The sequence below is a fragment of the Mustela nigripes genome, chromosome 13 (genome assembly GCF_022355385.1).
Source record: "Mustela nigripes isolate SB6536 chromosome 13, MUSNIG.SB6536, whole genome shotgun sequence".
Classification (NCBI taxonomy): domain Eukaryota; kingdom Metazoa; phylum Chordata; class Mammalia; order Carnivora; family Mustelidae; genus Mustela; species Mustela nigripes.
Genome location: NC_081569.1, coordinates 112,345,171 through 112,368,783, shown reverse-complemented (window position 1 = coordinate 112,368,783; position 23,613 = coordinate 112,345,171). Strand labels below are relative to the sequence as shown.

Genomic DNA, 23,613 nt, shown 5'->3' with positions numbered 1-23,613 from the left:
GGGAGAACAGTACAGTGAGTCCCCATGGGCCTCCCCCCCAAGCTACAAGGATCAGCTCCTAGTCACTCTTGTGAAACCCACTTCTCTTGATTTCTTCTAGTGCCCAGAGCGCTAAACTGTTTAGCAGGTGACAAATGACCGCACAGCCTGAGGCCCTGCTTTGGAACTCCCTAAGTCCTCTGGCATCCTGGAATGACGTAGCCAGGGAGGGTGGTGGAGAATGCCTCAGAGGCAGGAGCTGTGTGCCGGAAGGGTGATGAAGAGGCCACAGGGAGTCGTTAGGTGACCTCAGACTCTGGGCCAGTATCAGAGAAAACACAGACTTGACCTGGGATGACTTTGGCAAGCGTAGGGATTTGACCAGAAATTGACAAGATGCTGAGATTAAATATAATTCAACCAACTTTTTGTGAAGTGATTCCTACATGCAAAGTCAGGAACATAAAGATGAATAAAGATCTCATGGTTTGCAAGGCTCAGGTCAACAACAGTGTATATCCTGGAACTTTCCTACAAAGAGAACAAGCCAATACAAGACCTTACATGGAAGAGGTCAGAGGTCACTGCAGGAGGCTTCCCTAGGGAACATGGACTCTGTTCTGGGTACAGTTTCCACCGGGCTCTCCCGTGTCCCCTCACTACGGTTCACTACCTGAGTGTGAGCACCTTTTGTGATTTCCACTCACTAGTGATGGGCACCACCATCTTCTAATAGTGCTACACTAGGCTGACCACCTGTCCAACTGTGGGAAGGGAAGAGCTTTGTGGCCCCTTTCTGAGGATGGAGCTGGGGGTGGGTGAGTGGACACAGGGCACATCTGCCCACACCTTGTCATATGATCAAGCCAACAATATGCATTTTACTCTTGGGGGCTGAGTGGCACATTTCACAATGCTGGAAGAGATAGGAAAAGGTGAGCAAGTTCCAGCCTTCGGGGATCTAAATACCGGAGGGGACTAGGACAAACAGGAATAGCATCCTTTAAGAACAAAACCAGTACAGAGGAACAGCAGAGTGTAGTAGTTAAGATTCCCCCTTCCAGTGCCAAGCAAGCCTGGGTTTGAGTACTGGCTCTGGCCCTTAATCTTGTGACCTTAAACCATCTGCTTAACCTCTCTGAGCCTCAGCGCCATTTTGAAATTGAGAGCAATGATATTTGAAAAGGAGGGCAATAATATTAGGTTCAATCACATGAAGTTATCAACATTTAACCATTCTTTTGACCTTCAAGAATGGCAAGTTCAGGGGCATTTGGGTAATTTAGTCGGTTAAGCGTCTGACTCTTGGATTCCACTCTGGTCATGATCTCATGGGTTGTGAGACTGAGCCCCACAACCATCTGGGCTCTGATCTCATCTGAGATTCTCGCCCTCTGCCCCTCCCCCCACATGCATTTGAGAGAGAGGCTCCCTCTCTCTCAAATGAATAAACAAATAAATAAATCTTTTTTTTAAATGGCAATTTTAAATTTTTTAAATTTTTAAATAAATACTAGGTTTGTTTATTTATTTATTGAGAATTACGGGAGATATTACAGAAGCTGGGCACTCAATGATAGCTTCATTCACAATGAAAAGGCAAACCACCAGTGTGGACATACTAGGAAGATGTGGCCCACAGATGTGTTCACTACCAGATCTGCCTCAGAAAGATCAAGGGATCTTTAAAAATTCTTTTCTTTTTCTTTTCTTTTTTTTTTTTTTTAAGATTTAATTTATTTATTTGACACAGAGAGAGAGACAGAGAGAGAGGGAACACAAGTAGGGGGAGAGGGAGAAGCAGGCTTCCCACTGAGCAGGAGCCTGATGCCGGGCTTGATCCCAGGACCCTGGTATCATGACCTGAGCCAAAGGCAGATGCTTAAGGACTGAGCCACCCAGGCACCCCATTATCTCTTTATTTTTGAATACTGAACAAAAGAGTATAAATTACAAATGCTTCCTCCCACCCCTGTACCTCAACCACAGTTTTCCCCAGAGGCAACTGTTTACGGGGTTTTATGTCTTTCAGAGATATCCAGTGCAGACACAAGCATTCATACATATGTTGCAAGCACATACACAAACACAAATGGTGTTTACACATACACACTGTACTTCACCTATAACCGAATTCCTGTATCTGTATACACACCTGACCCGTCTCCCCTCCATGCTTTTTAAAAAAATTTTATTTATTTATTTATTTGACACAGAGAGAGAGAGAGAAAGATCACAAGCAGGCAGAGAGGCAGACGGGGTAGGGGTGGGGAAGCAGGCCCACCCTGCTGAGCAGAGTCCAATGTGGGCCTCTATCCCAGGACCCTGAGATCATGACCTGAGCCATAATCAGAGGCTTAACCTACTGAGCCACCCAGGCGCCCCTCCCCGCCATGCTTTTTAACAGCTGTGTTGTATTCTGTGGTGTAGGTATTACATGATTTTATTTAAGAGTCCCTTACTGACAGACATTTGGGTTGTTTGAAACCTTCTGCTAAAACAAACAATGCTGCAACAAACATATGTCATTTCACATGCCTCAGAGTGTATTTGAAGGATAAAGTCCCAGAAATGGAATTGGAGGGTTAAGCGATACACATTTTTAACTGACCAAATAGTCCAAATCGCTTTCCCCAAGACTACTGGAATTCATACTCTAGCAAGCAATCAGTGCCTATTCCCCCATGGAGGAGGTCAGTTTTGAATTTGCCAGAAGGGAGAGAGAGCTCAGCGGGGTTATCACAGAATGCAGGATGGTGACTCAACCGCCAGCCTGCTAGGACCTCTCCCCGATAAGGAATGAGGGAATCCTCACACCTTAAACCAGCAGGTATAAAGCACTCTTGAAACCATAAGGAGCCCAGAGTTCCCCACATGGATACACAGCCTCGCAGAGAGAAGGGAATAGGAATGAGGAGTGCACCCTGGGGAGCCAAGTAGGGGGTACATGTTTCTTCCCCCTAGCTGCTGACTTCTGAAGAGGGGAGGGGGCACCACGTTTTCTCAACTCAGCTGTCAGTTTGAGACCACACTGGCGGCCACCGCTATCACCCAGCTCTAAGCAGGTCCCCTCAGGAGCCTATGGGACGGAAGCTGACTGTGGACCCCACACTGGAATTTAGGAGGCTTGGGTTTGAGTTTTGCCTCTTCCACTTTTTATCTATATGACCTTGGGTAAATCACAATTTTTTCCCAAGTCTGTTTCCTCCATTGTAAAATGGAGATAATAACGTGCAGAAACACTAGAACCGAAGTTCTATAAAGTGTCAGTGACATTACCACACACAGAGTCTGGCAGAGAAGACAGTCCAAAAAGCCCGAGGAAGGAACCCACTTTTCCAACGAAACTGTTATTAAAGCGATCTTCCAAGTATAAGTTTGACCTGGAACGAAGGCTCTGTCCAAAAGGGTTTTACTAGATGGACTCACAATAGAAGGTTATAGAGACGCCCTGGCAGGGAGAAACCCAACAGGGAGCGGATTCTACTCCCAAGTGCGGGTCTTCACGGCCTCTGCCACCCCCATTAAGGCTCCCTGGTGACAGAGTCCTCTCTAAGGCTCCTAGGACACAAAGCCCCTGCCTGTCACTCAGTGCCCAACTTGTTTTCTTTTCTGCTTGGCTGACCTGCCTCTAGGAGCTGAGCCTGACCCAGCAGAATCCGTAAAAGAACCGCGGAGAAATCACAGAAATTACCTGAGCCAGGCGGGGAGGCGAGCGGGAGCGGGGACAGCCAGCCAGAGTCCGGGCAAGGCGGAGGAAAGCCTGCAAGTGCGCCCGAGGGCCCTTCCCGGGGGCAACTGGCTCCAGCCGGTCCCAAACTCCCGCTCCTCCGAGGGAAGGCGACTCCTCGCCGCGCGCCGCCGGTCCCCGGTGCCCAACCGCGGAGGCCAGCGCCCCCGGCGCCAGGTGGGGAGGCACCTGCTCCGGATTCGCCCCGCGGCCGGAGAGACCGCGTCCTCTCCGCCCCACTAAAGCCCTCCCGACCGCCTCACAGCCCCCGAGCCCGTCCCTGCCCGCGGGGCGCGCGCGGCCGCTCACCTCCGGCCGGCTCGCCTGCGCTCTCGCCGCCCACCCGGCCCCCCGGCGCCCTCCGCGCGCGGCCGCCGCTGACCTTGCGTTCTTCTAGCCCGACTCCGCGGCAGCCGCCGGGTCTCCGCTCCGCGGCTGCAGGGGTCGCGGGGGGCGGGGCGGGGCGGGGCGGGGAGAGGCGAGGCGGGGCAGGGGCCGGGCGGGGTGCCGGCGGGCTGGCCGCACAAAGCCGAGACGGGCCTCGCGGCACCCCATTCAACGCCGCGCCGCGCCGCGCTCCCTCCTCCCCGCCGGCTCCTTAAAGGCCGAGCGGCGGCGCGGCTCCTCGGGCGGCTCGGGGAGAGGCACAGGAAATGACCTCAGCAGTCTCCAGCCTCCCACCTCTCCGCACCGCTGGGCTCGTCCCTGAAGGCGGCGGGGGTCTCCCGGCTCCGGCCCCGGGCTCTCCGCGAGGCACCGCACCGGCTGCCGCGAAGGGCGGCCGGGTGCCGCGAGACCTGCTTAACCCCCGGGCGGCGTGGGACCCTGGTAGAATGGGGCGCAAGACCAGACCTTCCCCCCGCACCCCCAAGGAGGTTCCAGCATTTGCTGGCAACTTCTGAGAACGGTAACGGCCGGATATTTGGAGAAGTCCCTATTTCCAACAGTCTGTCCCACTGCCAGACCAATGCACTAGTTTGTAATTTGGGGGGGAGAAAAAAGTCGCCACAAGCGACAGGGTAACTTGCTTGCTTATGTATGTATGTATGTGCATTATTTATGTTAAAGAAGCGGCCCAGGAGCCAGAAGGCCAGCGGGACAGCTTGGGCAGCTGCAGAGAGGTCTTACCCTTGTTCTTCAACGACTTGCAGTCCCTCAGCTCACCAGTACAATCCTATGCTCATAGGGGACTGGAACACTCAATTTTGTTTTATTTTATTTTTTTAGATTTTATTTATTTATTTGGCAGAGAGAAAGAGAGCATGAGCAGAGGGAGGTCTGCTGAGCGGGGAGCCTGATTTAGGGCTTCCAAACCAGCACGCCTGAGCCGAAGGCGGGCGCTTACTGGACTGAGCCACCCAAGCGCCCCGGGAACACTCAACTTTTGGTAAAGAAGATGAATATAGAGAATATTGCAGGGAAGGACTGCTTTCTTCCCTAATCCTACAGGCTTTCTGTCCAGGCCTGAACAGAGGCCAACACCAGCAGGGCCCATTTCTCCCAAAGGATTTTGGAAGACTCACTCTAGGTCTTGATGAAGGATCCCCTGGCTCCACCCCAAGTCTGAATTTGAATCGCTGGAGGTGAGGCTGCCAGGTCACCTAGCGAACAAGCTCCCCAGGCAATTCTCATGCAGAAGTTTGAGACCCAGGTACTTTAGAAAGCTGGTCTCAATAGGTCAGGAGGCCAAGGGCCAAAGCTCAACTGGGCCAGTGGGGGTGGGGTGGGGGGCTGAACTTGCAAATGGATTCATAGCTCCTGGGGACTGAGGTAGATCAACCCCAGATTATGGGACACAGGCCTTGGCTATCCCTTCAACACTCAGGAAGATGCCTTCGGGAGCCCAAAGCAGTCGGTTAAGGGTGACTCAATCCTTTATTCGTGCCTTCATCTACCTTGAATAGCTAATCATGTACACACATTTCAAATAATATGGAGGAGCTAATGATGAAAAATGTCTACCTTTATCCTGCCCTTGTCCCCCAGATCACTCCTCCCCAAACACAAAATTTCCTTTCAAGATATTTTATTCATAAAGTATGCATAAATACATATACAGCTGACCCTTGAATAGCATGGATTTGAACGGTGCAGTCCAATTTATACAGAGGTCTTTTTTAAAAAGATTTATTTATTTTAAGTGGGGGAGGGGTAGAGAGGGAGAGTGAGAATCTCAAGCAAACACCCCAGTGAGTGCAGGGCACAACGCAGGCCTGGATCTTATGCCCCTGAGATCATAACCTGAGCCAAAATCAAGAGGCAGATGCTTAACCAACTGAGCGCCTACATGGATCTTTTAAAATAAATATATATGAATTATTTTTTTAAAATTTTTGGAGATTTGTGATAATTTCAAAAAACCACATACCTAGAAATACAAAAAAAAAATCAAGAAAAATTCAGTATTATTGTAAGAATACAGTATTTAATACATACACAAACTATGTGCACATCAGTTGTGTTATTGGTAAGGTTTCTGGTCAACAGTAGGCTACTAGTTAAGTTTTTGGGGAGTCAAAATTATACTCAGAATTTTGACTACATGGAAGTTGGTGCCCCTCGCCCTGGCATTGTTCAAGGGTCAACTTTAAATATATTCATACATATCTATTTATATCCCCTTTCAACACTAAGGGAGCATCCCTTGCTTTTTTCCTCCTTTTTTTTTCTGAAGATTTTATTTATTTATTTGACAGACTGAGATCACAAGTAGGCAGAGCAGCAGGCAGAGAGAGGAGGAAGCAGGCTCCCCGCTGAGCAGAGAGCTCAATGCAGGGCTTGATCCCAGGACCCTGGGATCATGACCTGAGCTGAAGGCAGAGGCTTTAACCAACTGAGTCACCCGGGTGCCCCTCCTCTTTTTTTTTTTTTTTTTTTAAGATTTTATTTATTTATTTGACAGACAGAGATCACAAGTAGGCAGAAAGGGAGGCAGAGAGAGAGGAGGAAGCAGGCTCCCTGCTGAGCAGAGAGCCCGATGAAGGGAGCCCCGATGCAGGGGACGGACTCAATGCAGGGGGTCTCCATGTGGGGCTCGATGCTGGGGGACTTGATGCAGGGCTCGATGCAGGGCTCAATCCCAGGGCCCTGGGATCATGACCCGAGCCTAAGACAGAGGCTTTATTTAACCCACTGAGCCACCCAGGCGCCCCAGCTTTTCTCCTCCTGAAATTACCATGTGTTGATTCTGTGTGGCATATCAGCACACTTGGAGATGCCTTACTGTTTTTAGGGGTTCCCTAGTGTTCCTCATGATAGATCTTTAGGATGTTTCCAATCTTTGGCTATTACATACCTTGCTACAGTGACTATCTAGGCACATACTTCTTGGTCCACGTCTATGGCTATCTTTAAGGTTTAATAGTTAGGAGTGGAATTGCTGGCTCTGAACACAGTATGAATTTTAAATTTCAATAGATGCAACCAAATCACCCTCAGAGGAGGCTGCACCCACCTACACTTCCATTAGTGTGTTTTGAGGGCCCTCCCACCACACCAATTAAATGATTTATCATCACAAAGTACAAAGCTTTTAGGAAGGGAGGATTAAATGAGTTCAGGGGCATAGATGAGTTGAAAACAGTGCTAGCTCACAGAAGGGCTCAAGGAGGTGTTCGCCTCTCTCCCCACAGCAGGCATACCTCCCGGTGACCTCCCTTTGGGCTCAGTCTCAATCCCAGTTCTGTAAACTGGAGCAAGTTCCTTAGCCCCAGGCTCCATTTCCTTTTCTCTAATGCATGAATCACAATGTCTTTCTCTGGAGTTGGTTTGAGGATTAAATCAAATAATAGAGTTACATAAATTTGGGGATCCAGGCATTGGTCATAAAGTGATAGCTATTCTTCTTCCCTCAAACTTCCTCCTCCCCAGCTTTTATTTTGAAAATTCCAAACTGACAGAAGTTGCAAAAAATAGTGCATGGAACACCCGTATACTCTCTGCCTGGGTTTACAGTTGTTAACATGTTGTTAAATTTGCTCTCTCTCTTTACACCTATGTGATATCTATTATATTACATTATGTTAAATATTATATTACATTAATGTTAAATACTGTTTGTATTGTGTATTGTGTATGTTTTTATACATTTACATCTATTTTAACATATTATATATAATATGTGATAATATACCATTCTTTTCCTCAACGGTTTGAGAGTTGGTTGTACACTTCATGACTTTTTTTTTTACTTCATGACTTTTGACCCCTGAATTCTTCAGCATGTACCTTCCTAAGAACAAGGGTATTCTCTTAATACCATCATACTTGGGAAACCTATCATTGATACAATATTATCATCTACCATACAGACCATATTAAAATTTCCCTAATTGTCCCAATAATGTCCCTTATAGCTGAGGTTTATAGATCTTCAACTTTTTTTTTTTTAAAAGATTTTATTTATTTATTTGACAGAGAGAGATCACAAGCAGAGAGAGAGGAGGAAGCAGGCTCGCCGCTGAGCAGAGAGCAGGACACGGGGCTTGATCCCAGGACCCTGAGATCATGACCCGAGCGGAAGGCAGCAGCCCAACCCACTGAGCCACCCAGGCGCCCCTAGATCTTCAACTTTTATTATTAGTCTCTACCTAATACTCACCAGAGTGAATGGATGCCTAGAGGAAAATGGGCTTATCTCCTCCTCTGTTCCAAGGAGAGAGTGCCTCCTATAACTCTAGAACCTAGTATTCCTCAGGGGCTATAGGTCATCTACAACCATGCTAGCAGGGAAGGTCACAGGCTGGGCCGAGTTTTCCATCTAAAGCTAGGGACTTTCCCATCAGCCTTCTTGGCTGACGTCACCTCCTCTGCCTGACCCCAGCCACGCCATGCTGGTAGCCCAGGAAGGTTCTGCCCACCCCTCAACCAACTCTGGTTGGATTTCTGGTCTTATCCACCACTCCCCTTGGTCCCAGTCAGTAGAGGCAGCCCTGTGGCCTTCAGTGAGGGAAACCTGGTTCTTCCATCACCCTAACTGTAGCCCTCCCCATGCCATCCATCCCAGGGATGACCTCGCTATGGACCTCCATCCAGGATGGCCTACCCCTAACTTAACCCTGGAATTAAGGGTTGAGATGATGAGACACTATCTGTTCCCCCACAATCTTTCTGTCTGAAGTCACCTTCTCTGTAGCCCTCCTTAGATCTGAGCCTGAGAAAAACTGGCCATGGACCACATCCAGTCAGTAACATCAGCTGATGCTGATATCCTGCTCTTTTTCCTTCCTTCTCTTTTTCCATTTCACTCATGCATTTGTTCATTCATTCATTTATGATCCCTGACTTATAAGTTGTTCCAGGTACTCTGTTAGACACCCAGCTGTAAGCTTGGAAAAAAAAAAAAAATCTCCTTGCTTCTGGCCTCAGTTTGCCCTGTGGTAAAGTGTGGAAATTATTTTATCAGCACAGCTACCTTGCAGGTCAGAATATTTGAGAATTTGAGGAAAAGGCAGGATTATGAGAGACTCACCAAAGCAGAGAGGAACTTTGTAAAACTGAAGCAAGAAAAACCATCTTGGGCACCATCTTCGTGCTGTCGTGGGAGAGAGGAGAGAGCAGGAAAGCTGGTGGGAGCCTGCTGGGAAGGCTCTGAGCCCCCAGGCTCATTTATGGGCCCGTGCAGAAATGGTTCTCACCACACCTAAACCTCATTCCTGTTTGATGTTCACTTACTATTACAGTGGCCTCACAGCAGACAGAGAGAAGAAAGCCACTGTGTGCTCAGAGTCCAAGGCTCAGTTGGGTCACTGAAGCTGAGAGTCTCCTTTACTTTTACTTTTCGGAGAGGCCTTGGTGGCCACTCACTGTGAACGGGTCTGAACCAATTTGGTCCTTTGGCGCTTATCAGGTTCCTAAACCCACGGCCTGTAGAGATGAGAGAAGAGTATAGACCATTCATCTCCTCCTCCATAACCTCCTAAGAGGTTAAGATAGTAAGAATGGCCAAAATTCTGCCAGCTACACATTTATTAGCAAGCAGGCACAACAATTCCTACAACATGCTTCAAGGGGAGTCAGGGTGTTGGCCTGGTCTGGTCCCTACACATTATTCATGCGAAGGCCTGGATGGTCTTTCCCGCTAACTCCTTTTGAAAACCTCTAGCACACCCCCAGCACATTGACACTGCTGGTGTAGGCTTTGATGCCATTTAAGTGCTTATGAAACCACCCTCTAGAGTGCGGGTTCCTGATTAGAATACTACAGATGATAACTAAACCCTTTGGGCGTTATATACACACGGCATGTGTTTGAGACTGAAATGGTTAAAAAATAAATTCCTACAGAGTCGCTATAACAGCGTCCTAGTCTGTGCTCGGTTTCCTGGGCAGTACTGTGGGGAAGAATGGGGGCCACAGAACCGGGAAACATCAGTTCCCATCCCTTCTCTACCATGTCTGTGCTAATGTAACCTTGGGGCAAGGGCTTAATTAATTCCCCATCTGTCAAATGAAGATAATAACAAAGCTTGCCTCTGATGGTTTTAGAAAGGATTAAATGAGAAAGTGTTGTGTCTGGCAGGTACCAAGTGCTGTATAGATGGTAGCCTTTGTTATTCATTTTTTGGACAAATATTTGCTGGAAGTCTAATGTTTATCAGATACTCTCCCAGGTCCCTAGTATCTTGCACTAGGTCAAGAGGTGGTCTCAAGGAGCTCTCTCTGTTGCAAGATTGCAATAGATAAGAAAGATGTCTCAAGAGATAGTCATGGCTCTGGGAGAACTGGTGAAACGTTGGACAATTCATCTTCCCATGTCCGGGCATTCTAGGAAACCCAATTCCCAACACCACTTGTATTCTCTGAGTAGAATGCTCCAAAGAAAGCCCTTCTGCTTCACTGAAACCTTCCCAAATCAAGCACCCCTTCTTCTGCTCTCAGGGCCTGGTTCTCAGTTGTTGTTGGAAGGAGACTAAAGAGGAAAAGGGAGGAAGAAGAGTCAAAGAAGGGGCCTCAGAATCCCAGGAGCCCAGGGGCCAGTTTTGGTGCAGCCTTCTATTTCAGGAGCCAGGGACAGAGTCTGGCAGCTCTTGGATTACAGAGAATTCGGGAGACTATTTCTACTGCTGAATCTCTGGGAGCAGCCAGGGTAACCAGGGGCTGGGACAGAGAAGCTCAGAGTCATTGTCCAGTTCAGGTGATCCTGGAAGGCAGTGATCAGACATGTAGAGATGCAGGGTAGGAAGGAAATGAAATGGTGCAGAAGCAGAATTCTGTGGGTGTGTGTATTGGATGGGGCGGGAGGAGGTCTCTTGGGCATGGACTCTTCTTTCATTTATTCATTCAATTATTTAGGAACAAATATTATGGAGTAGTTATCATTTTCTAGGCACTGTGTGAGGAAACAAAGTGTGGCAAGTGTGACCAAGGAACTCAGGACAGAGACTTCAAAACCAGGCGTGCCTGCCATTGAATCCTGGGTCTTCCAGGTGGGGAGCTTGGCGAATGACCTATCCAGTCCAGCTGTGGATCCAGCTGTCCAGAGCCAGACAGAGCCAGGCAGAGAGGGAAGGGAGAGATTTTTCATTTGTAAAACAGGAATGGACGGAAAATGTAAAGATAGAAATAAAGGGTCTGCACCAGTGTCCGGCATATCATATGCACCTACTAAATGTTACTAAATGGAAATATAAAGGACTAGCAAGGAGCCCAAAGACTAGAGACTTGGAAGCTAACAAAGAGCAATGGGTGGAAGGAAGGATTAGTCACAAAGGACCCCAATGAGAGGAAAAGCGGTGATTCTCCATCCAACCTTATATCATAAAACCCCAGGGCCACTGACTAAAAATATGGATTGAGATTAGCACATTGAGATCAGCAGGCCCAGGGTCTGTATTTTCATGATTCTTAGACCAACAGGGTGCCTGGTATTGACTGGTTTGTTATGTGTCACATTCCAACACGCCATCATCTTCTCAGAGAGGAACAACAGCTCCAGAGGGGAACACAGGGCAGAACTGATACAATTACAAAATGTATCAATGCAAAAATGATCTGTCCAGTGCAGCTGCAAGCTCCCCAAGCAAGAGAGAGCCAGGCAGAGGAGGACTCAGTGGGTTGGGGGTTGGGAGGGGGAAGAGCGGGCGGGAGATCGGAAGAGAAACTGAGAGGGGAGCTGATAGAGCTCAGGGAATGAGAACTGGGTAAATCCAGCCATCAAAGTGGGATTTTTTTTTTTTTTTAAATCATTGTAGAACTTAGAACATCAAGCTTTTTTTTTTTTTTTTAAAGATTTTATTTATTTATTTATTTGACACAGAGAGAGATCACAAATAGGCGGAGAGGCAAGCAGAGAGTGAGAGGGAAGCAGGCTCCCTGCTGAGCAGACAGCCTGATTCCCTAGGACCCTGAGATCATGACCTGAGCCGAAGGCAGAGGCTTTAACCTACTGAGCCACCCAGGCGCCCCTAGAACATCAAGCTTTAAACCAACTGTCTTATTTCTCCATCTGCATTCATCACAGTTGAAAACAATGGTGGCTCCCATCATGGGGCAGGAGGGACCGGCTTCAGGTCAATGGCAGGTTCTCCAGCAGCATAGGGGGCCCATGAGGGAAGAGACTTTGGAGTTCTAAGAAGTGAAGGGAACTCAGGCTAGTCAGGGAGCTGGTTGTGGCACCTCAGCCCCTTTTCTGCCTCTCAGTGTGTGGCAGCTTCATATATGTGAGTTCTTAAGACCACAGTGTGTTGCCTCTGGGCTTCTACTTCCAGAGTTCAAATCCCAGCTCTGCCACTTAGCTCAGTCCTGGCAGATAGCAAGTGCTGAGTAGACGCTGGCCTTTATTATTACTTCTTCAGTTGACAACAGATCATGGGAGAGGTCTGGTGGGCTGGGGTTCTGCTTTCATATATTGAGTATGTGCTTGGTGAGTGTCCACTGTGGACTGGGGAGGAAGGGAGGGAGAGCAGCGAGGAACATGTGGCTCAGTCCTGGGCAAACTGGACTGTGGAGGGCCTCTTTGTGCGCCTTGGTCTCCCCTCCTCTGAGTGGCTGCTTCACCTGACCAGGCGGAGATCTACATGCAGGGCGATGAACAGGAGTCCTTTGCTTCAGGGACAGGGGAGCTCCCTTGTAGGGCATGTTCCAGGCTGAGTGGTTCCTGTCAGAGCAAGCTGACAAATGCCCCTGAATTCACAGGGATAGCAGGATGTGAAATACCTGGAAGGAAATAGAAGACGTAACCTTTGCAGCTCTTCCTCCCTCCTTCCCCCAGAGGTTTAGTTATGAAACTGATCGGTCAATTATCTGCTTTGGTCAATCAAAACTTCATATGTCATGCTTATGATCGCTGTGCTCAGATTCAGCGGCTTTACCAATGTCAGGTCTTAGATTTTACGGGAGGCTGTCTTTGCCCCTTTTAAGAAGGGTGTTTAATCCCGGCAACATAATCTGTCTTCCTTCTTAAAATCCCCAAAGCGACTAGCAGTTAGCTAAGACAGGGGAGGCTGTCTCTCAGCGCCATCTAGTGGTCAGGATGGCTTGTTTTCGTTCTTCATCTTCTTTTTTAAAAATATTTATTTGAATGAGACAGAGCCAGAGGGGGAAAGAGAATCTCATACGGACTGCACTGAGCATGGAACCTATTGTGGGGACAGATCCTACAACGCTGCGATCACCACCTGAGCTGACACCAAGAGTCAGTGGCTCAACCCCAGCACTACCCAGGCGCCCCAGGATGGCTTTTGTTTTCTTTCTCTTTCTTTCTTTCTTTCTTTCTTTTTTTTTTTTTTTTAAAAGGGTTTTTTTTTTTTTTTTAAGATTTTATTTATTTATCTGACAGACAGAGATCACAGGTAGGCAGAGAGGCAGGCAGAGAGAGGAAGGGAAGCAGGCTCTTTGCTGAGCAGAGAGCCTGATGTGGGGCTCCATCCCAGGACTCTGGGATCATGACCCGAGCAGAAGGCAGAGGTTTTAACCCACTGAGCCACCCAAGCACCCCTGCCTTGTGTTTTCTTAAAGAACCCAAGCTCCAGCTTTCCTACTCCCAGCTACACCTAGGGCCCCTTCTCTTTCCTTCTGATCTGACCAGTGCATGCTTTGGTCACCTTGAAAGGAGGTGGTTAATGGAGGGCTTTTACTTCTGTCTAAAGTGGAGACTTTAAACCTTAAACCACATACTTTGTTCCTGTTCAATGTTGCATGGTTTCACGGAAGGGGATTGGAAAATTTCACGGTACTAAAGGATGAGGTAAAGTAGAGAAAGATGTAAAAACGGTCTCTCTTTCCCAGCTCTGAACACTGGGCTTCAGCAGTTCACAGACCATAGCTTGGCACTTCTTCCAGGCATCTCTCACCTAGTCATGGCACAAGAGCAGGAACAGGAAGTCTCTGCTGCTGGTTAAGGCCCATCTTTGCTCTGACACAGGTAAAGTGATGAGACATGGAGCTAGAACCAGACTGCTCAACTCAGAATACCGAGGGAATCCACAGATTGGGAGATGCGCTCAAGTAAAAGTGAGCTTTGGACAATGTTCACAATAGGCAAACTATGGAAAGAACCTAATTCATTCTAGGATAAAGAAGATATAGTATATATATACAATGGAATACTATGCAGCCATCAAAAGAAATGAAATCTTGCCATTTGCGACGACGTGGATGGAACTAGAGGGTATTATGCTGAGCGAAATAAGTCAATCGGAGAAAGACAACTATCATATGATCTCCCTGATATGAGGAAGTGGAGATGCAACGTGGGCGGTTTGGGGCATAGGAAAAGAATAAATGAAACAAGATGGGATCAGGAGGGAGACAAACCATAAGAGACTCTTAATCTCACAAAACAAACTGAAGGTTGGGGTGGGGGGGAGGAGGTAAGAGGGTGGTGGTGGGGTTATGGACATTGGGGAGGGTGTGTGCTATGGTGAGTGCTGTGAAATGTGCAAACCCGGCGATTCACAGACCTGTACCCTTGGGGATAAAAATACATTATATGTTTATAAAAAAATTTTTTTAAAATTTTAAAAATGAGCTTTGGAGAGTTCAGAGAGTTGGTATGGACAATGCACCTTTCCAAAATGCAATTTCTGCATTTCCAGGTTCTGAATTTCCTGATTCAGGTCCAAAAGAGGGTCTCTTGCCAATTATAGTGAGGGGGCCACCCGAAGGAATGAGGTGGAGCCAACAGGTCTCATACCTAAGAAGGGAGGTTGGTGATGGAGCAGAGCACACAGATTCCTAGGATCAGAAGCAATGGGCATTGCTCTAGGGGTAGCACATGACTGTTGTTCCTTCCAAACACTACATGTTTCTCCACTGGCCACTGGGGAGACTCTCAGATGGCTCTGGAATGGTCTGATCTTGAAAGCAGGAATTTCCCTACAGAGTATAGGGGATTATTCTTACATGGACTCAGGATCTCTCAGGAAAAAATGCTCTTGGGAAGAACATGGCTCTTTGGGAAGCAAATTTATGTTAAAATAAATCCATTAGAATATTCAGAATAAGAAATTTCCCTAAATATCTTCACCATTCAAACCACTGGGAGATAATGTCCATATGTAGTAGTACACATAAGATTGGAAGCTATTTATAGGTAAGGAGCACTAAAATTTTTCTAGGATCTTTTCCTCTACTCCAAATCCCTGCTTTCCCTGACACAGTTCTATGATTTTTTTTTCTCTTTTTTAGAGAAGGAGAGAGTGGGGAGGGGCAGAAGGAAAGGGAGAGAGAATCTTTTTTTTTTTTTTTTTTAAGGTTTTATTTATTTATTTGACAGAGAGAGAGAGAGATGACAAGCAGGCAGAGAGGCAGGCAGAGAGAGTGGGAGAAGCCTGATGCAGGGCTCGATCCCAGAATCCTGGGATCATGACCTGAGCCGAAGGCAGAGGCTTTAACCCACTGAGCCACCCAGGATCCCCAGGAGAGAGAATCTTGAGCAGACGCCACACCTAGCACAGAGCCTGAGTCAGGCTCAATCTCACTCACAACCCTGAGATCACAACCTGAGCTGAAATCAAGAGTTGGAGGCTTAACCGACTGAGCCACTCAGGTGCCCCAAAAGGTATTTGTATCTAAATGTGAAGTGAAACAACTTCTAGAAAAGTGTATTTAATACAAATTATTTTATGTAACACTGTAGGTATGCAGAACTATGTATATATTCATGTACATAAATATGAATGGAAGATTCTCCCCCGCAAATATTAACAGTGATTATCTTTGGGTGTAGAAATTTGGTGTAATGCTTTTAGTTCCTGCTTTGTTCTTTTCTATATGATTTTAATGTTCTAACAGAGTATGAATCATTTTTCTAATAAAGCTATTAAAATGTTTTTCAAGTATTGATCTCATCAGTAATGTAGAAAGCTGAGATTCAGGGAAGTTGACAACTAACTCCATATAGCCACAGTCTGCCAGTCAAAGAGCCAGAATTTGCCCTCCTCTCTTCCCATCCCTCAAGTTTAATGTCAACCCCTTTGAGTCACAGCTTGAACTGATAAAGGTCCTGGGGAGCGATATTGCAAACAGACACCCGAGAGAACTGGGGGTCCGTGTTGAGATCAGAGGGGACTCACATGTTTTTGATGTTGCTCAGATCCCTGCTACCTCTTCAGAGCAATTAAGCTGTGACCACAATGGCGTTACTGGGTTCCTGTTCTGCACTGTGTTCATGTGGTCTGGCAGTTGTCCAGGTCTTGAAGACACAGACACAAGTTTGGGTTCAGAGTTAACTTGGGCCCAGTTCTAATCCAAGACCACTTACATCCTGCAAGGGAAATGATGTATTCAGCCACGTTCTCCACTTGAGGGAAGAAGGAACATGTGGCTAGTTGGATGGAATCCAGAGGACTGACTTCATGGGGCTCTTGGCAGGAGCAGTATGGTGAATGATCTCAAGGAGGAAGTCCAGAGTCCGTCTTCCTTCCCTCCACCACTTCTCCCTTCTCTGCACTCACCCATGTTCATCTACACTCCTTAACAGTAGTCCTGGAGACCCTCACACCCTTCCCTTGATGTTCTTGGATTTCTGGGACATTATCCTACTCCATTCAGCCTGCTTGTCAAGTGGCAGGACTGGGAGTGGGACCCACTGAGCCCAGTGTCTTCCTAGAACGAGAATTTGGGTTTAAATAATGAAAGCTCAGAGATAGGCTACTGTAGTAATTTCCCATTATACAAACACTCCAAAGGGCACTTACTGGGTCAAGAGGAGGCCCCGAGCAACTGGTTCCCTTCTCAGCCTATGCACTCTGAACGCAGACATGCAGTTTCTAACAAAGCACTCAGCAGTGCCGCGTTCCTTTTTGTGTCATCAGAAACTGCACTCTTCTTCCCTCCCTGTCCGCAGACCTTCTATTGTCTTCCCTGAAGGAGGTCACAGCTTTATATACTCAACATAACAACCCACAGATAGGAAAGAAAATCCATCAGAAATCACATTGCTTCCTTCCTAGGTATGTATCTTGCTGAAAGACATAAGAGAAAGCAAACCTTGACCTAAGCTGTGGGCAAGAAAGAGGGGCAGACTCTTTTGACAGAAAATGGTGTATATATTTGCATGTATGCGTTAATCTTGAGCCATGGTGGAGAGTTTTCTTCATTGAGTGTGGTAGAGAGAAAACCAGGTCATGGAAACAGCTCTGTGTCATAGAATGCAAATGATCACAGACCTTCCACAACATGGGAGGTACAGAATTTAAAGCTAGGAGCATGGGGGTAATGCTTTGTCGTTATAGACCATTGTATATGGCTCTCATATCCACGTGCGTAAGTCTCCATCTCTTTATTTGTGTGACCCTAGACCTTAGCATAATGCAGGGTACATTAAAGGTTGTTGAAGTGAATAACAAGTTCTTGAAGTCAGGTCAGCCCTCACAACAGCACATTGCTTGGGGAGAGAAGACACTAAATACACACTTATTAATTAGCATTTGAGACTAATAGGATGCCTAATTGAACTAATTCCCTAGACAACTCAGAGTCCCTGGGATCGTTAACCTATCAGGCTTATGCAACCTTTCCTGAAGATGGCAGAGTTCTCCTAGAAGGGCCAACACAAGGACGGTAAAAAGAATCAAAACGGGATTTCTCCTACCCTTGGTGATGCGATCTGCACACCCCACTCCCACCCCCACCCTACCTCCAATCTGGGCTGCCACAGAGCCAGCTCCTAAGGCAGAGACCTTTCGCCTCAGATCTACAAGAAGAAAGATCTTCTCACTCTCACCCATCCGAGGGCCAAGAGGGGCCCCGAACTGGGACTTGGATGAGATGCTGTGATAGAAATTCTTAGCCTATTAGTGTTGCCAAGTCCCAAGATACCCCGCTGCAATCGCCTTGTCTGGCCGAAGGTTCTCTTTGAACTGATACAGTGAGGTCGGGACAGGCACACAGTGTCCCCCCAGGCAGAATGGCTTAAATAGCAGCATAAAAGCTTTTAGTTGCAAAGCCTTCTCATAAGCAGGCTCGCCTTAACAATATCCCTTTGTCCCTCCTCAGGCGACTAAGCTCCTTGTATCCTGGCAAAGGGAGGCACGGAGGGGAGGTGACCAGCCTGGAGTTTGGTTTCTAATCTCCAGGGCAGAAATTCTTTCCAATTTGCCCAGCACCTGGGCTGACTGCTAAGTTGGAAATGAGAGCAGCTGGAGAGTGGGGGTGGCTCTCTCCATGATTCCCAAGTTTTATAATAAACTCTATCTCACCCCCCACCACCAAATTTACAACCTTCACTATTAAATCCAACACTTAGAAGTATGAGGCAGCATCATCTCAAAGTATAATTTTCGTATTTTCATTCTCCTTTCTTTTAGATTAGCCCCCCCCCCACCAATTTACTGCTAATCTCATGAAACGGCACTCATTTCCAGGGCTGTGTTAGTGCACACACATTAATGTCTTAATGCTTTATGGATGGATTCACATTATCACAGATTGGTGAGTTCTTCATTTTCGGGCTCGAGGTGTTCATGAATACTGCATGGTCCTTATTTGTTGCATTATTTTTGATGGCTAAATAAAGAGAGAGGACACGACTTTTAAATATCCCCAAAGAAGCAGCACACACATTATTTTGAGACCTATGTTTAAGTTCCTACCCCTTTCCCACATAGACATAAGGCGAGCAAAACTTCTGATAAATCTGCAGTCAACGGGGGTTTAACCCTGTTCCCTGGGGTTTAACCCCTCCTCCCCACTACCGGTACCCCTCTTCCCCTTTCAGAGGCATTTTATAAACATTTGAGGACATTCGTAACAACTTTTTGCAGCTCGCCTCCCCTTATCCCAATTCACCTGTTGCCGAGCATAGCTCAGAACTGGAAAAATCCATGAAACATCTGCCTGTTCCTAGCTCCATACCAACCCCAGCACTGGCAGTGATTGTATTCAGCAACCTTGGCCTTCCTGTCCTGGTACTTTTCGGAGCTTTCTGCTGCTTTTTCAGGCTTATGTCTTTCTCTCCCTTCACCTTATTTCAGAGCTAAGCGCTCTACTAGGGCACCGAATCAGGTGTGAATTCCCCCGCACTCTCTGCCCCGCCCTCCGCCGTGGCATGGACATTTGCTGTATGGGGCTGCATAGCAGTCTTTGGCCTTCTTTGGGAACCACTCTTTGATTTCTCTCTCACTGCATACTTCTTGCTCGTGATGGGGGTGCTGGGAGAGCCTGTGTCAGAGGATCCTGCCCACCCTTCCCTGGCCAAGAGGTGGATGCCTGATCCAACTTAGGTAAGTTTCACTCTAACAGGAGCAGAAGTGATAAAAAAAAAAAAAAAAAGACTGAGGTCCTGGGAGCCTGGGTGGCCCAGTCTCTTAAGCGTTTGCCTTTGGCTCAGGTCATGGGCCCAGCATCCTGGGCGTCGGGCTCCTTGCTCAATGCGGAGCTGCTTCTCCCTCTCCTTCCTGCTCATGCTCTCTCTTGCTATCTCTGTGTGCGTTTCTCTCACATAATACCTAAAATCTTAAAAAAAGGCAAAAGAGATCGAAGTCCAGTTATTCAACAGCAGAACCCTGAGAAGACTCTCAACTGTTTCCTACTACCCAGGCTCCCAAAGCTGTTCTGGTTCTAGCCTTTTTGAGTCTGTTTTGCCATCATTCCCTTCAATCATGTGAGCCATCTGATCATATCCTTTCAAGAAATTCCTTTCAGACTTAGGATAACTGAAGTCGGTTTCTATTCCTTGCAACCAGAGAATCCTAAATAATGCCAGTTCACTCTTTAGTCTCTCTATGATCCTTTCCTTCCTATTTCCAGAAAGGACTGTTACAAAGAGACCCCCTCATTTTCAATTTCAAACTCCGGATGGTTGCCTGACCTCCCCTTATACTGCTAAAACCATGTTCATCTTTTTGGTTGCCTGACCTCCCCTTATACTGCTAAAACCATGTTTATCTTTTCTGAAAGACAAGAACTCTTCTGCCTTTCCACTAAGCAAACCATCCATAAAGGGGTTGCTCTTGTCCACCACAAGCAATTTTCTTGATGAAAGACTTCTTTTTTTTTTTTTTTTAAAGATTTTATTTATTTATTTGACAGACAGAGATCACAAGTAGGCAGAGAGGCAGGCAGAGAGGGGTGGGGGGGAAGCAGGCTCCCTATCGATAGAACAGAGAGCCTGATGTGGGGCTGGATCCCAGGACCCCGGGATCATGACCTGAGCCGAAGGCAGAGGCTTTAACCCACTGAGTCACCCAGGCGCCCCAGAAAGACTTCTGTATGCTTGTCAGGATCAGTGGCCTGAGGTTTCTGCTGTTGTTCCTCACCCAGCTGGTTTTCCTGCAAAACTGGTCCATGTTATTCCAATCTTGAGATTGCCTTTGCCTTCAATGCTTCCTCTGTGCCTATCCCACTTATCGCTTTCTTGCCCCAGCATCTGGGATGAACTATGCAAATATACACACCATGCAAGAGACAATTCTCTCTTGGCCTCCAATTTTCATGCTTTGGTCTCCCTCCCAGGTCCTTCCTGATCTGGCTGTGGGCCAGTCCCCCCACTGAAATCACTCTCTTTTTTTTTTTTTTTTTTTTTAAAGATTTTATTTATTTATTTGACAGAGAGAAATCAAAAGTAAATGGAGAGGCAGGCAGAGAGAGAGAGAGAGAGGGAAGCAGGCTCCCTGCCGAGCAGAGAGCCCGATGCGGGACTCGATCCCAGGATCCTGAGATCATGACCTGAGCCGAAAGCAGCGGCTTAACCCACTGAGCCACCCGGGCGCCCCTGAAATCACTCTCTTGAGCCACATCTCTCCTGACTTGTGGTCAGAGGGCAACCCCCAGGGAACCAATTCTCTCTAACAAGCACATAGAAGTCTTTCTGTTTCTCTTGAAAGTCATCAAGAAAATTACTTGTGGTGGACGAGAGCAACCCCTTTATGGATGGTTTGCTTAGTAGAAGGGCAGAAGAGTGCGTGTCTTTCGGAAAATATGGTTGAGAATCTAACCTATTCAAGGCACTTGAGAGACTACAGAGACACTTGAAAGACTTGCTTTTCCCCTACCTGATGGTAGAAGAGAGATGTGGTGAGAATTACTACTAACTGCCCTATTATAGCAGGGACTTGTCACTATGTATATGTGCCTGACAATAGGCTAGATACCTAAAATTATCTTATTTATGCTTATAACAGCCTGGGGGGCTGGGGATTATTGCCATTCAGTTCTCTAGATGAGGATATAGCCTCAGAAAGTTTAAATAAATAGCCTTAAGACATCTGACTAGGATGTGGAGTCTGGACTCAAATCTCCCTTGCTTTGATAAGTCAGGAAGACAAATGAGGGGCTGGCGTCCTTTGGTGTGTGTTTAGTGCAGCAGAGCTTGGTCTGTCCCATGCCTTTCACCTTGAATCTGTACTTGAATCACTAGAATTACTATAACTGTGCCTTCCTTCACGTGGGGTCACCCTCCCCACCCACTCCCACAACACAATGGGTGAAAAGCCAGAGGATCCACCATTGCCACAGATGCTATTTTTAGGTCTGCTTCTGGAACTGACTGCTTTCCCCTGTACATACCTAATCTTATTGGAAATTTGTTGGGTCAGACAGCCCTAAAGGACCAGGGATGGAGTGTGGGAAGACCTGAGTTTGGCCTGCCTTCTGTCTTTACTAGCAGTATAACCTTGAACAAACCATGCAATCTCTCTAAGACTTGATTTCTTCATTTATAACACGGCGGTTAAAATAGCTGCCTTACCCAAAGAGAAAAAGATATGTTAATTGTAAGACACTTTATGAATTTTTGTTAGGAAGCAATGATTCCTAATATAGAAACGAGGAAAACCCAGATCGTGCAGTTAAGTCCACGGGAGAGCTGGATACCGTAGAGACCGGCTGATGCCAAGCCTTGTTCCTTGGTTCCTTATCCTTCCTTCTTCTTGATTCTGTAACTGGCGACTTGGTTTCTACACTAAAGATGAAAATATTAATATTATATATGAAAACATTTTCTATGATCTCAAAGTTTATTTTTTTGTCTCTGGTTTTGAAGGAACTTTAAACATTTTTGTGGGCCCTAAAATATTTTGGGCACTAAGCATTGCACATGCTGTCCATTAGTGTAAGTCCCCTGGAATTCAGATCTTCTGCCTCCACAGCCCATTCTGTGTTCTTCTGTGCAATGCTGCCTCCCAGAGCCAGGGACAAAGCCCAGTCAGCTACCAGCCACAGTCTGAGAAGCAGTGTGGAAGAACCTGGGCCTTGGAGACAAGAGGGCACAAGGGAGGTCCCTCTTCAGTAGGTGGGCTTTGCTGCCAGACTAACTGAAGCCCCTTTTTGCTAAGACGACTCTGGGAGGGGGCTGTCTCCTCTCTCTCTGATAGTGTCCCAAGGACAGCCCACGAGCCTCACTGCAGCCCTGATCCCTTCTGCCTACTCCCTGCCTTATTTCCAGCAGAAAACATTCTCCTGTTATCGAAGGCCTACTGTGTACTGGGGACTGTACATGGAGTATATCATTGGATCATCACAATGGACTTATTTTTAAAATTAACATATAATGTATCATCAGTTGCAGAGGTAAAGATCAGTGATTCATCAGTTGCATATAACACCCAGTGGCCATTACACCATGTGCCCTTCCCAGTGTCCATCACCCATTTACCTCATCCCCTCTCCTCCTTCCCCTCCAGCAGCCCTTGGTTTGTGTCCCAAGATTAAGAATCCCTTATGGTTTTTCTGCCTCCTTGGTTTCATCTTGTTTCATTTTTTCCTCTCTTCCCCTATGATCCTCTGTCCTGTTTCTCAAATTCCTCATATGATAGTTGTCTTTCTCTGACTGACTTATTTCACTTAGCATAATACCCTCTAGTTCCATCTACACTGTTGCAAATGGCAAGATTTCATGTTTTTGATGGCTGTGTCATATTCTATTATATATATATCACATCTTTTTTTTCAGATTTTATTTATTTATTTGATGGAGAGACATAGTGAGAAAGGAAACACAAGCAGGGGAAGTGGGACAAGGAGAAGCAGGTTTCCCACTGAGCAGGGAGCTTCATGAGGAACTCGATCCCAGGATGCTGGAATCATGACCTGGGCTGAAAGCAGGGGACTGAGCCACCCAGGCACCCCTATACCACATCTTCTTTATCCATTCATCTGTCGATGGACATATGGGCTCTTTCCATAGTTTGGCTATTGTGGACATTACTGCTATAAACATTGGGTGCAGGTGTCCCTTCAGATCACTACATTTGTAGATTCTATTTATTTATTTAGAGATTCACAGTGAGAGAGTTCCCTCTCCCACAGCAGGTGGAGTGGGAGAGGGAGAAGCAGGCTTCCTGCAGAACAGGGAGCTTGATGTGCACTGGATCCCAGGACGTTGGGATCCTGACCTGAGCTGAAGGCAGATGCTTCATGACTGAGCCACCCAGGCATCCTGCTACATTTGTATCTTTGGGGTAAATACCCAGTAGTGCAATTGCTGGGTCGTAGGGCAGCTCTATTTTCAACTTTTTGAGGAA

The 23,613-nt window shown here is 46.9% G+C and overlaps 1 protein-coding gene across 3 annotated transcripts in view; it reads right to left on the bottom strand.

Moving 5' to 3' along the window:
- Window positions 1-4,345, bottom strand: part of PLEKHH1 (pleckstrin homology, MyTH4 and FERM domain containing H1) — a 49,399-nt gene extending 45,054 nt beyond the window's left edge. The window contains exon 1 of one of the 3 annotated variants that reach the window (XM_059373450.1): window positions 4,092-4,345. The gene's annotated coding sequence lies outside the window, so the exon portion shown is untranslated. Of the gene's footprint in view, window positions 1-3,673; window positions 3,997-4,018 lie in introns of those variants that run through there. The other 2 variants (XM_059373451.1, XM_059373452.1) reach the window with 2 other exon arrangements.
- Between the last annotated feature and the right edge of the window lie 19,268 nt (window positions 4,346-23,613).